Source organism: Lycorma delicatula, chromosome 6, assembly GCF_047948215.1.
Source record: "Lycorma delicatula isolate Av1 chromosome 6, ASM4794821v1, whole genome shotgun sequence".
Classification (NCBI taxonomy): Eukaryota; Metazoa; Arthropoda; class Insecta; order Hemiptera; family Fulgoridae; genus Lycorma; species Lycorma delicatula.
The window spans coordinates 85468928-85483952 of record NC_134460.1 but is presented as its reverse complement, the minus strand read 5'-3'; the positions used below and the strand labels follow the sequence as shown (position 1 = coordinate 85483952).

Genomic DNA, 15025 nt, shown 5'->3' with positions numbered 1-15025 from the left:
ACATTTAAATGAAGTGTGATCTACTGCAGACTCAGGTCGACCATTCCTGAGGCGTGTGGTTAATTGGATCCCAACCATCATTGTTTCGATTGAAAAATGTAAATGCATTAAATTCACTGGAAAACGTGTTGCAGCCAGTAGATATACGAATTGGAGACTATAATATTGAGGAAGTAACAGTATTAAAATATCTTGGAGTCATCTTACAGAAAAACTGCAGATTTACTGAGCAGGTACTAAGTGTCTGTCAGAGTGCGGAGAAACTGACTAAATGCCTAAATATAATTTTGTCAAAGCAGAGCGCTCCTCGGGCATCAAAAAGAAGAGTTTTAGCGACAACCGTAGTGTCAATAATGATGTATGCCGTGCCGGGATGGAGTTGTGCTCTCACTATTAGCAGAAACGGAGACAGGTTGAAGAGAGCACACAGGGGGATACTACTGGTAGTAGTATCTGCCTATAGAACTGTTTCTTACGAGACCCTCTGTGTGCTGTCGGAAATGTTACCGATTGACCTTATCGCCAGATATAGAACTGACAGGTTTTTAGGGAGAGCAGAAAATGAAGTCAGGGAAAACATACATAGAATCTGGCAGGAGAGATGGGCGGAGGCTGGAGTGGCTGGATGGACAAGAACTTTAATTCCAGAATTAACAGGATGGATTAACAGACTGCATGGAGAGACTGACTATTGGATCACCCAGTTCCTGACGGGACATGGGTATTTCAATGGTTATCTCCATAAGGTGGGAAGAAGGAATGAATCCACGTGCATGTACTGCGAACAGGACCATGATTCTGAGCATACGTTTTTAGTATGTAATAAATGAATTAGGCTAAGACACGACGCGGGTATTCATGGAAAAACGCCGAAGGAGACCATGGATTTCATGCTCAGCAGTAAGGAGAACTGGAGGAAGGTCGCTGATTATATAAAGCCAGTACTAAAACAGAAGAATGAAGAGAAAAAAGTATGGGTTTCTAGTATGTTAGGTTGGGTGGACAGCCTCAGCGGTAAGAGCCAGCATCCTTAGGTGTGCTGGTTTCAATGATTCGCTGAGGACTCCTTGGGATGTGCTGTAGGGACAAGAGCGTATTATAAAAGATCCGGGGGTCACATCAAGACTTGCAGGTATGATATGGTTCCATAGAGGAGATAATAGAAAATAAAAAATCTCAAAAGAGCCAAAATAAAAAATCTCAAAAGAGCCAAAATAAAAAATCTCAAAAGAGTAGGCCTGACCTGCCATGCTGGTAGGCGGGGAGGGCCTACTAGAGTAACGGACACTCCCCTGGGTGGCGTAATACCATCAAGTCGGTCCGGCCCAGGGGAGTAGAGATTGTTCACCACCATTGTACACCGATATCCAGTCTAGTATTCAAATTCATATAAAAGTAACCAACTTTTATTAGGAATCAAACCTAAGAACCTTCGACCTAGAAAATCAGTTGTAAAACAAGTTATTTGCGACGACGAGTTTAGACCAGCCCCATTAAGAAACTATTTGTTGAATTGCGTTATTTGTCACGTAATAAAAAACCTGTATCTTAAGATTTTCATTTTATGAAGCACGTTGTTGAAAGAATTGAGTTTTATATCATATTAAACCTTGATAGTTTTACTTTAATCTCGATAGTTTCATTTTATTTGAAAGTAATTTGTTGAATTACGAATAAAAAGTTGTCCCGTTTTTCGCTTATTTACGCGATAATGAAATTTCGCGTTTTTTTAACTTGGTTAATAGTTTATAAAAAAAAATGTTAAAATAATATGAACTTTATTAATGATCAACGTTTTATCTCTAATTTTAATATATATTTTTTTTAAATTATCTAAGTTAGGTTTCAATGTGCGTGCTATTTTTTTATTTTAAATTTGCAGTTCGGATGTTTGTAAAGGTAGGACATATTTTGCGTTAACTGCCTGCTTTAATAACAGTAATCATGTAATCCTTAATTTTAGCAATAAATTTGGAAAGATGGCTATGAAAAAAGAAAAATTTCCACTAAAACTGCCGGCAGCTGTTGATATTAAGTTAGATAAAAATTTGTAGATTCAGAGAAAGCAAACGAAGATTTGCTGAAGAATGAATTATTGACAGATATTATATTCTTCTTTCTTCATTAAGAAACTGAAATGACAGCTATTATAATAATATTGTATATGCAGTAGCATAATTATATGTTAAAAGATTTTTATAAATACATCGTAGGCGTATAAATAGGTTGTAATTCTTCATGTAATAGCGATTCGCCATAAAGTGTAAATCTGATTGTTGTTTTAGCCGCTGTTTTCTCTTTTCTTATTGTTAAATTGTATTCTGTTTAATTTCAGTCCACGGTACCATTGTTTAAAATAGATTTTATTCTCGTTTAATTAATTTTATATGCTTCATTAAAATACTAAGTTACTCCCAACCCGATCTAATATTACATTGCTTATCTGTTCGATGAAATAGCGTACCTACCTCTATACTTATTCATTTCATTGTATGTTAAATATGTACATTCAACCAGATCTCCTTTCTTTGTTTTGTCTTCTCTTGTTTCTTTTCTTTAGTTTTATTTATTTATTTTTATTGTTTATTTTCGTTGTTAATAAAATACGATTCTGTCCTGTATAAATAAATCTTGTGGTTATTTTCATAATGAAATAATGTAGATTATTATTTTTTATAATGCATTTCTTCTTAAGTCCATATCGTTGAAATATATCTTGTTTAAAGAGAAAAAAGAAAACTAGAAAATGTTCGTAGCGGGTTGTTGCAGTACGTTCATAAAAGCACTGAATAAATTGTACTAAACAAAAATAAAAACTTTTCACTTTAAGAAATTACTGTTATTTATTATCATTAATTTTGTTTAGGAGTTGTAAGCTTGATTAAAAACATTAGGTATTGTAGAGTTTCAGGCTGAGTTTCTTGATGCAATATTGTGTTAATTAATTTGTAATAATGAAATAATACTGGTTATTTGTGTATCCAGATCTATTTAAAAACAATTATACCTTTACCTATATTTCAATCAATATTTTAGAACAGTATTCTTAACCGTAGACCTAGGATTTTATAAATCTTATGAGGAACTTTATGAATAAGGAGTTGTAGCTTGTCGATGATTGAACACACGACGCAACGGAGAAGTTACATCCTCCCAGTCGCATTTCTTGACCTTCAACAAATCGAAATTTCCAGAGAAATAAATGCTGGATTCCATAGATTGGACGTACGTCCATTTATCCCGATTCCATTGCGATGTTGTGGATGTCAGAGTTTAAACACACAGCGGCACGATGTACGAAGAAACAGATCTGTGTGTGTGTGTGTGTAGGTGTCGAGACGTAAAATCCCGATGACCCGTAAAGGGATCCACCTGTCTGTGTCAATTATCATGGGCACCACTCGGCGAGATCTCGAATTTTTCCTATCAACAAGCAAGAAGTAGCTATTCGAGAGGTTAAAACTATACAAAATGTCCGCATCTTTGAAGCTAGAAAATTGTGCTTGGCAGAACGCCAAGGATAGCTTCTTACGCACAGGTTGCTGCAGCTCCTGTAACTTCCTTTAAACCAGAAGACGAAGTATAGTATCGCTCTTTTTTATTAGAAAAACTGAAATCCGGGCGAAATTTTTCGCTAACCGTAACTCGAAAACAGTGCGTTTTTAGATCTATGTTTATATGAATTTTTTAAATTATTTTCACTGGTGGAATATGTCCTGAATATTTACCCGTTATTTCGTGGGACATTCTGTATATTATTAAGTGTGTAGACTTATACGTATCATAGGGTTAGTTTTTATCCTTTCTTATATTTTATAATATGATTTTTACATAAATTTGATTCCCAAACAAAACACACACACACACACACATATATATATATATATATATAAAATGCTTTTCTTTTATTGTACTTAAACATATATTTTTTCATTCGAACAAAATATTGTTATTTAATAAAATAAGTTGAATGACAAAATGAACAAATTAAATTAATTAGTAGAAAATTGTGTATATCGAATTAAACTTTACGTAAATTATTAATTTAAAAAAAAGAAATTCAGTATGTATATTTTTAAAATTGTCAATTTTATTTTGTTACCGGTTTTAATAAATTACTAAAAACAAACTGAATTAAACATTGTTATATCTTAATAATATTCATTGAATTATATTCACAATGAAATATATTAAGAACTAACTTACAGCGACATGCAAGATGAAACAAACTTAAGGAACTAGCTAAACCGTAATGTACAGCATAATAATTAAAGGAGTGAGGGGGGGGGGTTATGAGTGGTTGTGTAGATTGTACTGCATAGGGGTGCAGAAAAGTAGAGTAAGCATTACATTACATCGCGTGTCACGTTGGCATGGGTCACCAGTTACGAACTAATACCACTACTTCTACAAAAACCCAGCCGACTGCTCAAAATGTAACTCAGCAAACTGACTGACAGGTTTATATGATACTAGGTTACTGCGGTTACCATAACAACTAAACGGACAAGCGCGAAAGCTTACAGTTGTCATCGAGTAATATTGTAGCCTAACACCTGGCATTCGTTGTGAAACAATAATTGCAATATAATCGAAGAAAACATTTTTTTATAAGTAAAAACGTTTATTCACTTAAAGGCTCGCAGATGCACAAGCAGGGAAGTTACATATGATAAAAAAAGGGGAAGAAATTACGAAAAAAAAAATCGTATTCTAATTTCCATACATTTTTCAAAAATACTTTAATGATTTTTTTTCTCAATTCTGTTTATTTTATATTAGTGAGGAATTAAATATTAATAAAGGGAGACGATATATAAAAATTTATATAAATAATATATAAAAAATGAGAGAATTTTGATATTTAGGAAATAAATCTACAAAAAAAAATTTATCAAAATCAAAAGCACACTCACAAAGAGGAAAGCCTTTAAGAAGAAAAGAAATCTGCTAATATCGTACATAGGTTTAAAAACTAGAAAGATATTCTTGAAAATGATTGTGTTATATTTACGGTTGTGAAACATAAAATCAGGAAAGACATCGAAGAAAAGAACCTTTGAAATTTGGTGTTAGAAGAGGATTATTAGAATTAGGTGGGTTGATAAAATCCACCTAAAAACTGAAATGAAAACATCTTTAGAAAAATAGGAAAAAATATTGAACAGAATTTTGTGGAGTGGAACTAGTTTGATGGGTTATATTTAAGACATCCAGGTTTAGTTAATTTGGAGATGGATACGTATAAAAGAAAAAACTATAGAGAAAGCAAAGATAGGAATACATGAAACACATAATTGAGAATGTAAGATGCACTTTATATGTTACCGTGAAAAACCGAAATTAGGAAATGTCAGTATTTTCCGGTGAATATTGACACCAAATATAGCCCGCCGCGGTATTACATGGTTTATGTTTCATTATACATGATTTAGTTAAATGTTTTGCCAGTTGTAAGTAAATAATATTCATGAATTTAGTGTACTAACAATAAAAAAAATTTTACAACGAAAATCTTCAAAATCCTGAACATTTTTATCTGTTTCTTGAGTTATGATTTTTTAACACAGCTCTAACCCCATTTTTTTTCTCTTATTTCCAAAACAAAAATATAGTTTTAGATAAATCGTTCATATCAAGAAGTATAAATCGTTCAAACCCATGAATCGTTGTAGAAGTATAAATTGTTCGAACGAATGAATCGTTCGTGCGCTGCGCGCTGCCGCCCGGCGCACCACAATTGGTTCGTTCTGCGCCAATAGCAGCTTAAAATAAAATGTGAGCACATGCATTAAACAAACAAACCCACGCATCATCTTTTTTTATGGGAAAGATTAGAAGTTTATTTTCCTGACCATTTATACCCCAGTAATAATCATTACCGTTAACTTTTTTTTTAAAGTAAATTTATTTAAATCTGTTTGTTTGTTTTCCCCAACCAGTTTTTCAGCTACTGCCGGGTCTGGGTTGTGTGAATATATTTGCCACTTTAGTCACCGTTACCACCTTGCTAGGCCTGACATAACTGCAGTCGTAGTGCAATATAAAGGTAAATGTACAGGTGTAGTTTTGAACAGAATCCAGTCTACCTCTCCTGAGACGTGTGATTGATTGAAATCCAACCACCAAAAAACACCGGTATCCACAATCTAGCATTCAAATATCTATAAAAACAACTGCCTTTTCAAGGATTCAAGCCTTAGAACTCTCTACTTTGAAAATTAGCTAATTTTACTGTGAGGAGTTTAATCACTAGACTAATCCGGCGCGTTAAGTAAATTTATTTAAATTAATTTTATTTATAATTTTAACTTAATTTTTAAATGAATAAATCTGTAAAAAAATAAAATTAATATTAATAAACTTAAGATAAAACAGCCATTTTTTCTATATGAAAAAATGGATGTTTTACTTAATTAAGCATAATTTTATTATAAATATATTCCATTAAGTCATGAAATCAGGCTTTCGAAGTTAAACTAGAATGGCACGTGTCCTTTATGAATCGACAATAGTACACATCAGGATGTAGTTGTTGTAGGCTAATGAAACACATGGTCGAAAGTGTACTACGATAATTATAATGTATTAGTTGTGAGCATTAATTAAAACACACGTATTCTTCCCCTGTAATTTTTATTTCCAACCCCTCTTAAGGGTAATAGTGTTAAGGGGTAGTAAAATAGGCTATATTTACGAGTATATCTGATTTCCGGTTGTAACAGCTGTTCAAATTACACATTCAGTAAATTATATATTTCGTTTTTCATGTTTATTGTTATTATTATTATGGTGTTACGAATTAATATTTTTTCTTTATTTGTTTATTTTTATTTATTTAACAACCAACTTTATTATAGTTGGTTTAATAACGTAAAAAGAAGGTTCTTTTTTTGTCTGGTTTCTTCCTACACCACCCACGATCAGAAGGGCACAGTATGAAAATCTAATTTAATGAAGTTTTGCGGCAGTACCATTTAAAACATTCCTAGAAGAACTGTTGGTAATGTTTTCAAATTGTACGATTAAAGAAAATTACTTCGAGATGTGTTGATATAGAACTACCCGGCTAACGTAAGTTATCATTTATTTGTGAATATTGCTGTATTTTCAATTATACTTTTCGGATATCTTTGAGGGGTTTTTTTCATTGTTCAATTACTTGTTTTTCCTTTTTCTCTCTAGAACATTTTTAGCTATTTCTTGAGTTGTAATTTTTTAACACATCTCTAACCCCAACTTTTTTCTCTTTTATTTCCAAAACAAAAATATACTTTTAGATAAATCGTTCGTATCAAGAAGTACTTTCTTAAAAGATTTTTGTTAAATGATATATTAATTGACAATGCAATTATTTATCAAGATTTACTGATATTGTTTTAAAATACATATTATTTTGTAGATCGTGCTTTGTGACAGCACATTTCTGTTTCATTACAGCTGTCGATTCAATTTTATTAATAGTATACCTTCATAAGTTGATAACAGTTGATGTTAAAATTGTTAGTGTGACGTAAAATGTAAACTATACATTTTGAAAGATAAAATACGAGTATTTCTGAAAAATCAATTGCTTACAGCTTTTTTATTTTACTTAATTGAAGAATCTAAAAACTATTTTGGTAAAATATTTTTTTTCCATTAAAACTAGTTTCTTATCAGTATTGAGAATATTGTAGCTTAGATTTATATAATAAATTCTTTACAGCTGATTGAAAAAATATTTTTTTTGTATTTCTGAGTTATGATTAATTTTTTATTTACTTTAAGGAATCAGCTGCATTTTTAAACATGTTTACATTAAGGAAAGGCTATTTTTGGAAATTTTGACTAAATTTTTACTTCCTTGTACGAAGTAAATTACAAGTATTACAATAAGTATTGTGATTGAGAAAAATTTCGGTTTTCAGAATTCAACGGAAATATCCATTTTGACCATCCCTGAATCCATCTTGACTAGTTTCGGCGTGACGTCTGTACGTACGAATAAATGTATGTATGTACGAACCGTACGTATGTATCTCGCCTCAAAAACGATTAGCCATAGTGTGTTGAAATTTTGGATTTAGGACTGTTGTAACATCTAATTGTGCACCTCCCGTTTTGATTGCTATCAACTGGACCAAAAGTAGTAAATTGATTATTTTTAAATCCGAATTGACTTTCTTCCTTTTATCTTTATATCTTAAATATGGAAAGGGTTGTAATGTATAAGATTGTAACCTTCTTTCATGTTAGCCTACTTTTATTTCTTGTCGGCGGTTCAATTTATGTACTCGTAGATACTTTTTTGTAATATTTCTAGTAATGAACTGTTTCTAAACTGTACTAGTATTAATATTAGGCAATTAAAAGTTTTAATAACATTTATTATTTTTGAAAGATAGTGTTCTTTTATCGTTTAGTTCGGGCTTATTGGCGTTATCTGCTCCGTGTTTTGTTATCGCGATTTAGAGATCTTGTTAGCAACCAGCGAGGCAATTTAATTCAAGTGTTGTTTGGTCCCAATCAGCAGTTATTGCTATTACTTTGATTCAGAGTAATTTTAACTGAAATATTTATTTGAAAAATATTAAGCAGTATTTTTTTTTTTTTTGTAGTTAACAAGTTGATTAGTTTTATATGAATATTATAATCTTTCTCTCCCTTTTTATTCACCAATTTCTTTTCAATTTCAAATTTATTTTATGTATTGGTGTTTTTCAACGTCAAGTAGAGAAAATTCTCTTCGAACGGCTTTTAAAACCAAAACGATTTTAATTAAACCAAACGATGAATTGTGCATTTTTTGGCCGGCTATACACACCATAAATATCGCGAAGCGGGCGATACGTAGCTGTAACCGATCCCATATTTCGATAATAAATTTTTATTATTTGTAAACGTTGTATAGACGTGTTGCATACCATGATGATTTGTCATTTCCTAATGAAACCAAATGATGCTTGAAAAATTTTAAAAAGAATATAGGTTACCACCACAATCTGTCAGTTTTTAGCGCTCAGTTTGAAAGACCCCTAAAATCACAAATAGACACTAAAATTCGAACACGATATTTGGATAAGAAATGTAATAAAGTTTGGTTAAAAGTTGTAATTTAATTTTTTTGTTTGAATCATCAAGAGACCATAGTCATTTTTTTGTTAGATCGTACTGTAAACTCTCAAGAAAAAATTAATTTTCACAATGTGTATAGTAGTAATGATTATATACAAGGAATAGAGTTTAAAAAAATACGCCACGTGGCGTTCTGGTAAACTAATTACATTGTAGTAAGTAATTTCTGCCGACTTTAAAACTTAATACAAAACAAATCTGCTCTTTCTTTTTAACTTCCTATTTAAATTACGACTCAATAAATTTTATAAACGTGACTAAGTATGATAACAAAATAAGAGTGATAAATTATAATAGAAAAAATATTAAGACATGAATTATCTGTATTATAAATTTAAAAAAAGAAGGAAAAAGGAAATTAATAATTAAAGGAAAAGAATAAATGTCAAGGTGGCGCTAAAATGTCGAATGATTGCGGTGCTTTGCGCTGCCTTATCCGGTATATCGTGCTTGGACAACCCCTGACTCAGTGGCTATCAAACGCAAGTACTTGCAAGTTTATCCCCAATTTGCATGTTAATATTATTGCCACACACGATAAGGAAACCAGGAAAAATTGAAAATTAATATTTATATATGAAATTTAATACAACTGTCACGTTATTCAAAACGCTGACATAAAATAGTCTGTATGCATACTAAGAATTATTGCGGTAAATTATATTAATGCAAATTTACAATTCAAACAGATGCTGTCGCAAATTACAAAAAAAAAAAAACTTTATGACATTCATTAAAATAGGTTATAGTATTAACTATTCATTATTAGTCATTTAAAATAATTAGAGTTTTATAAGATCGGAATAAAGAGTATAGAATAATAACCAAATATTGAATATTAACTGGAAGCGGGAAAATATCTAAAAAGAAACGTTTCATTGATGTATGAAAAATATATCAGAAATGTTCATTTATTCTTAGAATTAAATTTATTCTTAAAATTATTAGGTTTTGCCTCTCACGTCAATGCTCACGAATTTCTAGTTAAAATACAAGTTCTACACAAATATTAAAGATCATGGAAAGGAATAATAAAAACAGCTTTTAAAAAATTATTTTTCATTGATTTTCATTTGCAAAAATGGCGATTCAATCTGCGTTTTTTCCTCGTTAAGGAAAAAGGTTTACCTCGATTTTTTCGTTTTTATTCAAATATGATTGCTTATAATTCGTTATTTTCCTACAAATTCCCTTTTTTTAATATTATTTTCACATATTATATATTAAATTTCTATGTAACAATTATACTGCACAGAAAACAAAGTTTATTTGAGTATTGACCGAACTTTTTTCTATGTTTGAGAGTTAATTGGACAAAAATCAGTGAAAAATTCATGGAAAAATCCTCATATTTCATTGACAATAATTAAATGTAATTAACATTGTTTTTTAATACCCCGAACCAGCTACGCACAATTTTAATTTATTTTATTTTATTTTTTTCTTTAAAAAAAAACAAGGAATATTAAAGAATTATAATTTAAAATAAATAAAACAAGTTATAGCTTTAATTTAATAGTGACAAAAGCACTAAAAATGAATTAATATATATATATAAAATTTTGTTTACAACATTTGATTATTTTAATTAAATCTTACAAATTTATTTATCTGTAGTAAAGAATAGAAGTTAAAAAAATAATTTTATGTAACTAACATTATTACTAAAACGCCTGTTAATAAGTAAAGTAGCTTCATAAAATAAGTTTATTTTACTTTATTTTAAAATAAACTAAATTAAAGGGTAAAATGAATAAAAAAAGAATTAGTTTATTTATTTCTATACTCAATGGCAGTTGATTTAGTTTAAATAAATAAAATAATAAAAACCAGTAGGGTGCTATATAAGATGCACTGAAATAAACTTACTGTAAATAAACCTGTAACATTTGATTGAAAGGGAATGTTAAATGGAATGCAACATGTTTTACATGTTCAATAACGTATCAAGGTAATGTTTATTCTGTCAGTAGTTGTACTGATAAACATTCGTTCACAGATCTTTAAACAAACCAAGTTCAAGAAAGTTAATTAAATGTATTCATACAATCTCGTATAATTCAACGGTTTAAGATCTAAAAGAAAATAATTATTGATAAAACTATAACCATATGTATACAGCTAGTAACAGAACAAAGAATATCTAAATTATAAATATAACCTAAGTAAAAAAATCATAGTATAAATAGCGCGTACATGAAATTAATGATGAATAGATTGTATTACTCGAACCTTAACAAAATATCATCAAAAAAACTTAGCTTTATTCTAGAAGCAAGCTAAATTTTCTTCATTTCCTGGCAGTTAGATGAATTCATGATTAAAGATAAAAAATAAGACAATAATCGAAAAAATTGTAACGTGCGATTGTAAACTATGAAACATAGATACACAATTGCATTCATTAAAATAAGTTACAGACATTTTTATGTAAAATATTCTTTTGAAAATGGCTAACACATCAATGAAAAAAAGAAAAATACTGAAATTATTAAGAAAAGATGCCGAAATATTTATTAACCTTATAATATAAGCTATTAAAAAACCTTCATGAATAATTAGTTCATAATTAAGTAAAAGATTAACGAAAATTAAATAAACATTTGAATTCTACAGCTACGATTATTATTAAGTAATAATTAAAAAAAATAACTAATCGAAATCGAAGCATTCATGAATAGAAGAAATGTTTATTTATTTATTTATTTTTTTTTTTTAATATTTTACTCGTATTCGAAACTGAAAATTTTAAGCTAAAATCAAAATTGGGCTGTATTATGATTTCGTACAAGAATATAAACTGAACTAATAAAAAAAGAAATGCCACAGAGAAAATACTCGTAAAATCTGGATCCGCCCAGTAGTTAAAACTACTGTATATATATATAAAAATAATATTCTCTTTGGAAGAAAATAGTACTTAATAAAATATTGAAGAAATACTGCTGGTCAAATATACTTTTGTATGTATATATATATATATATATTTGTTTTTTTTGACAAAAATGTCTGTAACTTATTTGATGAATGCGATTGTGTATCTATGTTTCATAGTTTACAATCGTACGTAACAATTTTTTTGATTATTGTCTTATTTTTTATCTTTATTGATGAATTCATCTAATTGTAAGGAATTCAGAAAACTAAGCTTGCTTATAGAATAAAGCTGTTTTTTATGATGATCTTTATATATATATATATATATATATATATATATATAATCATAAAAAACATTTTATATATATATATATATATATATATATATAGCCGAAAGTTTGTGTATCGGTTTTTTGTTTGATCTTTCATCACGCGAGAATCAACTGACCCATTGCTTTCAGATTTGTAGGATACATTCGTGTTATCACAGGGAAGGGTTTAAGCCATAAATCAAGGTCCTAGTCCCCTTCGGGGCTAAGATATTAAGATATTCATTAAAGAAAAAAAAATTAAACATTAAATTAGTTTTTGTCGCCAAAAGAAATAAGTTGTGAAGTTTTCCTCGTCAAAGGTTTGTGTACTTTAGTTACCATAGTTAGAATTAAATATATCAGTCTATTCTGTCTTTCGTAATTTAGTTTATTTTTAAAGACTCAATATAATACTCAATATAATACTTTAATTATTATTTATCAGTATTTTTCTCATAACCTTGAGGGTAATGAACACTGCAGAGGCTTAGTATTCATTATTCATAATAAAAAATTAATCTTTTTTTTAATTTCCCATAATGTCTTTTACTAGAGTAAATCCGCAACCCAAATTTTTCACTAACAATTTTTTCACTAACCTAATTATTTTTTTTTTCACTAACCTTTTTCAAGATATTGGAAAAAATATCTTGAGTTTGAAATGAATAAAGTTTAATATGACGATTCCTTAAAATTCTACTTTTAATTTTTATTATAAATTTATTTATTTTTTTCGTAAAATATCCTAGTAAGAAAATCATGAAGAAATTCATGATTCATCTTTAAATTTCATCTTTAGTAGGATATATTTCTTACAAAATCTGTAGCAAATTTTATGAACTTCAGATTTTTAACTTTTATTCTTTACTTCCGTCTGCACGAACGTATGTATCTCGCATAACTCAAAAAGGATTAGATGTAGGATGTTGAAATTTTGGATTTGGGAATGTTGTAACATCTAGTTGTGCACCTCCCCTTTTGATTGCATCGACTGAACCAAAAGTGCCAAAAATCAAAATTTTTTGGATTTTGGAATTTTTCTTAACTGCAAAAAACTGATTAATAAGCCTTCATTGAAAGGTTTGAACGATGTATTCTAAGTTGTAATTATTTTCATTGGTTCCAGAGTTATAGCCAAATAAAATATTAATTAATGAAATATTTGGATCTTAGGGGAAGGCAACATCGGTTCGAATCCGACTCAATTCCTTTTTTTTTAATTTAAATTTATTGATGTATTAATAATTACTAACCTCTGAATGTAAAAAAAAATGTGTATATGTAATTTAATAGGCGTACAAGGAAGTCATGTGGTGTCCACATCTGATTTTTATTTTTTTTATATTTAGCCTGATAAAATAATTGCAGTGAGGTTTTTTTTTTATTTAAAAAAATTTCAGATTAGGTATATATTAAAAAATATGGTCATAGCAAAATGCAGATAAAATTTTTAATAGGGTTGAAATAAGTGTTTATCCTGTAATTTTAGCTAGAAACGTTTGGGGTGTTCATACGGTATTAACAAACCTACTACTATGTTCCATAATTATTTCAAAAGGCAATTTTGTTAATTTTAAAGTTAATTTCTAAAGTTTTCTTCGAAGTTTATTTTGTAATATACATGTTTTAAATATACACTTAAACTTATAGGCAAAATATCCCTCATAGATTTATAAAGCGAAGTTTTACAATATTGTCAATAAAACTGTAAAAAAAAGAAGATTATTCACGTATTTAAGTAAATTCATATATACTATAAATTCAAAAAAAGGTATAGGTGCATTGCTCAATTGTTAATGGTACAGTCATCATAATTTGTAAGATTTGTATACAGGAGTACTGTAGTATCAAGCTTTATCAAGAACCTTCTGAATTCAGATCCCAGTCTGGCTTGGCATTTAAATAAACTTATGTAGAAACTGTTTGAGGTATTTGAAATCCAGTGAGTTTTAATAATTCAATTTGTCTAAATACAATAGCTTTACTCTCTTTCCGGAATAACTGGAGAAAAGGATCTTGGATGAAATTATATAATAACGTAGGCTACATATATTGATTTTTAAATTATTATATAATAATAATATGGTTACAGTATTCCAAAGATAATATAAATGTTATATATATATATATATATATATATATATATATATATATTTATATATAATTATTACAAAATTCTATTAAGATATTTTTGAATATTTAAAAAAAAATTTTGGTTTAAGATGTTGAAGTATTAAATTATTTTATTTATTTATTAAACAGTAATGTTTTAAATAAATCAATAAGCTCTATAAAGAATAACAGTATTTCAGTGTTTTTTTTAGTGGCAGGTTTTGTCTACATGACCAGTTTACAAAGTACAGTGAAAATTCATCTGCTGCAAATAACATAGTTTATTATGAATGCAACTATTTATATTAATACATGCACTGAAAAAATATTCAGTTAGAATAGATTATATTGAATACTAAATGAAAAAAAAGTTGTATTAAACAACGCGCTTAATAAAAAAAAATTATTAAAAAGGTCACTAAGCAATTGTTAGACGTTAATTAAAAACGTGAATTTGATTTATGTATATAAACTATAATTTCAACACAAAAATAGAAATTACTGCGTATACACTGAAGGTTAAATTAATTTTTTAATATACGAGTATTTTTATGAACGTATGACTAATTTACTTCATAGTTTTTTTCGAGATTTCGTACATATTACTG

General features: G+C 28.7%; 1 protein-coding gene across 3 annotated transcripts in view; it reads left to right on the top strand.

Annotated features, from left to right (window-relative positions):
- Nucleotides 1-15025, top strand: part of LOC142325993 (roundabout homolog 2-like) — a 1010872-nt gene that overhangs the window by 845350 nt on the left and 150497 nt on the right. The window lies entirely within an intron of this gene.